This window comes from Buceros rhinoceros, unplaced genomic scaffold, assembly GCF_000710305.1.
Source record: "Buceros rhinoceros silvestris isolate BGI_N320 unplaced genomic scaffold, ASM71030v1 scaffold23005, whole genome shotgun sequence".
Classification (NCBI taxonomy): domain Eukaryota; kingdom Metazoa; phylum Chordata; class Aves; order Bucerotiformes; family Bucerotidae; genus Buceros; species Buceros rhinoceros.
In genome coordinates, this window is record NW_010411447.1 from 7572 (window position 1) to 10867 (window position 3296).

Sequence of the window (3296 nt, forward strand, 5' to 3'; positions counted from 1 at the left end):
CCGGGGGGTTTGAACCGTTTCCAATTGCGGGGCCGGGCTCTGCCTCCAGCCGCGGGGGACGTTGCTGCCCCGTTGGCCGAGCGCAGCCTGTTTTGGTCACTCTCCCGTCACACCGGGAAGGGAAACAACCGGCTGATATGGCCATAGCAAAACAGGCGTGTTGACAGAGGCGGCAGCCGGGGACAGCCCTATCTCCCGGGATTTGCGTCAGAGGGCCCGTGCCGCCACGGTGGGCAGGGGCTGTGGGTAGCGCCTGATTAAGCTCAACGCGGAGCCTGCGGTCGGGCCGAGGCGGCGGGTTCACACGGTTCCACCTCACCTAGACAAAATACGGAGAGCTGTGGGTGCTGCTGCTGGAGCCTGCAACATCCCTGGGGCTGCACAGCAGCTCTGCCTGCTCCTGCCCTGCTCCCGCCCTGCTCCCACCCTGCTCCCGTCCCTCTGCCACCCTGGCTGTGCTGCCACCCCCACAGGGAGCATCTCCCCATCCACCACGGGCAGGGATGTGCCTCTTTTCCCCGCAGACATCGCCCTGGGTGGGGATGCCTGACGAAGTCCCACCAGAGCGATCTCAGCCCTCGGTGGGGTGGTGCGGCTGTGGGGGGTGCTGAGCGCCATGGGCACCCCAGGGTGCCCAGATGCCTTTATTACTGGTGCTGACACCTTTCCCTCGGACCCTTCCCAGTGGGAGATCTCACCTCCCAGCATGAGGAGGGTGGTGGGGCCTGTGAGGGGCTCAGCTGGCCACCGTGCTCCCAGCTCGCACCTCTGCCACTGCTGCTGTACTTCCCGCAACTCTGCGGCTGCTGCTAATTGCACGTGCCCGGATGGGGCAGAAACAGGTATTTCCCCAGGGAAACTTGTGCTTGTGTCCTCGCAGCGGCCGGGTGCTGGTGCTGAGCCAGGACAGGGAGTCCAGCTTGGGGCAGCCCTGTCTCCATCCCCACCCCAACCCATCCCTGACTCTGTCCCCAAGCTTCAGGCTGCTCTTGTGCTTCTGCATCCATGGGGTCTCAGCCAGGAGGGCTCTCACAGGCAGCTCTGTGCCTCACAGCCAAGCGCAGCGGCTGTGAGCCGCAGTCTGCGCCGTACGGACGCTGTGTCCCAGGTTTTGGTAGTTGGTGCTTGAGAGAGAGTTTGCATCAGTGTAAGTCACCGTCGCTGAGGAACCAGCCTGCTCCAGGAGCACAGGGTTAATGGGTTAAGTGGGAGCACCTACATGCTGCAGGCACTGTGAATCCACTCCCCCATCCCAGGGGCTGGGATCAGGGCCAGTACGGTCTGGAGGATCCACCGTTTTGACTGGGGTTTGCTGTGGACCTGTCCCCATCAGCAGGCAGGTCCGGCAGCTGAGGGCAGGGTGGGCATCTTGGGGTGCAGGAGCTGCGCTGTCATCCCGTCCTGCACCTGCAGCACCTCCTCCCGCAGCTTTTTCCTCTAGAGCTGTTTTGAAATCCAGAGAAATCAGGCGCGATAATTTGCCGTCCGAGCAGTGATAAGGAGTGGCACAAACAGTGCCCAGGCTGGGCAATAACAGAGCCAGTGGGGCTCGTGGCCTGAGCCGGGACCTCCCCCGGCAGCTGCCCCATGGGCTCAGCACCAGGAGGGCCAGGCCCCCGGCATTGCCCCATGTCCCCCCGCTGTCCCCTGGCACCACGTGGCACGGCGAGCAGGAGCAGCGTCCTCCCAGAGTGCAGCCAGCCCAGGGGCCACGGCCACTGTGCCGATCCCGGCTGCGGTTCCCCTTCCCCGGCGCAGCGGCTTTCAGCAAGGGCATGGAATCAAATAGCTGGATTTTCCCATGCATCATTTTGCCCCAAATCCAACTTTTTCTCTCCGTATTACAGAGCTCTCTTGGAGTAATTTGCCCTTCGCAGGCTCAGCTGTAGAGGATGGGCTTGTGTATTATGTGCGGGAGGTAATTGCCTTTAACAAGAGAATTTCCACATTTACCACTCTGCCACAGCACAGTCAAAGCCAAGCCCCGCTCACAAGAGCTGCCATTTGAGTTCTAAATAGATTTCTCTCCTGAGCAGGTAAAGAGATTTAATTAAAATTAGGGCTTCTCAAAATAGCAATATTTATGAGGACGGCACAGGTTAGCTTTGTTCTACAGAAGGGCTTAATAGAGCCTTAATGGATTGACCTATCATTCGATTTCATGACTTACATTCATGAAGCAGCTACTCACGGGGAGGGGAGGAAGAGAGGCTTTTATAGCCCACATTCCCTTAAGCGTTTGCAATTTATCAGCAGCTTCTCCCAAACAAAAGGAGCTGTGAATAGGAAGAACACTTGAGGGCATAGAAATAATCCCCGGCATATCTGTATGTGTGATGGGAGGCTTTGTCACAGGACAGTCTTTGCAACTGCTGCAGTGTCTCTAAATGAAGTGAGTCAATGTTATTTGGACAACATTCTTTATTCCTTGCAGGAATGAAAAGATTATTCAAATATTCAATTAAAGAGTGAATAGGGTCTTTCAGAGAACCAGGTGAGTTCATCGAGTAGAACTAGCTATTGTTGAGCCAACTCAGGGGATAGATTTGACATTTATCAATAAAACTTCTCTTTTTTTAATGACATGCACAATAACCTTATGCAGATAAAGAGATTTCATAACAACAACCCGGTTGGAAGGGAGACGCCACAATAGGAGCAAATGTGCTGCAGGAGTGAAAGGGGAAGGGTGATCTGATAAAGCACACCTTGGCACGACCCTGTGCCACACAGTGCCCGGCCTCGCAGCCCGGCCGTGGGCACGGCTGGAGGCTGTGCCTCCCCGGGGGCCTTGCAGACCCCCCGGCTGTGCCTCTGGTTCCCACAGGATCTGCCTCCATCACCAGCACCACGCTTCGCCCTCCCGAAAGCTGCTCAGCCCTCGGGTGCAGCCCCGTTTGGCTCCCTGCTTCTTTGGGGTGAAAACCAGAAACAAACCCCAAGCTCCCAGCTGCCTTGGCCAGGAGCCGTGCTCGGATTTCCCTGTTCCCTGGTGTGGGCAGGATGAGTCTGGGCTGCCAACACGGGCTGGAATTTGTCTGTGCCCCAGCAGCTGCTGGAGGAGGGCGGCAGAGCTGGCAGCGCCCTTACCGAGCGCAGCGCTGCTGGGCCTCTCCGTGCCGTACGGAGCATCGGTTGAATCCACATGGGCTCAGTGCCGGGGCTGGCAGCGAGGTCTCCCACAGGCAGGCACCGAGATGCCATCGCTGCGTGTAGCTGTAGCTGCCTGAGGGGTCCTGGAGAAGCCCCAACCCACCGGCCTGAGTTCTCCCTGTGGCTTTAGTGGCAGGGGGCGC

The 3296-nt window shown here is 58.4% G+C and overlaps 1 protein-coding gene across 1 annotated transcript in view; it reads left to right on the forward strand.

Annotated features, from left to right (window-relative positions):
* The window catches only part of LOC104493366 (steroidogenic factor 1-like), a 5272-nt gene that overhangs the window by 1144 nt on the left and 832 nt on the right, over positions 1 to 3296 (forward strand).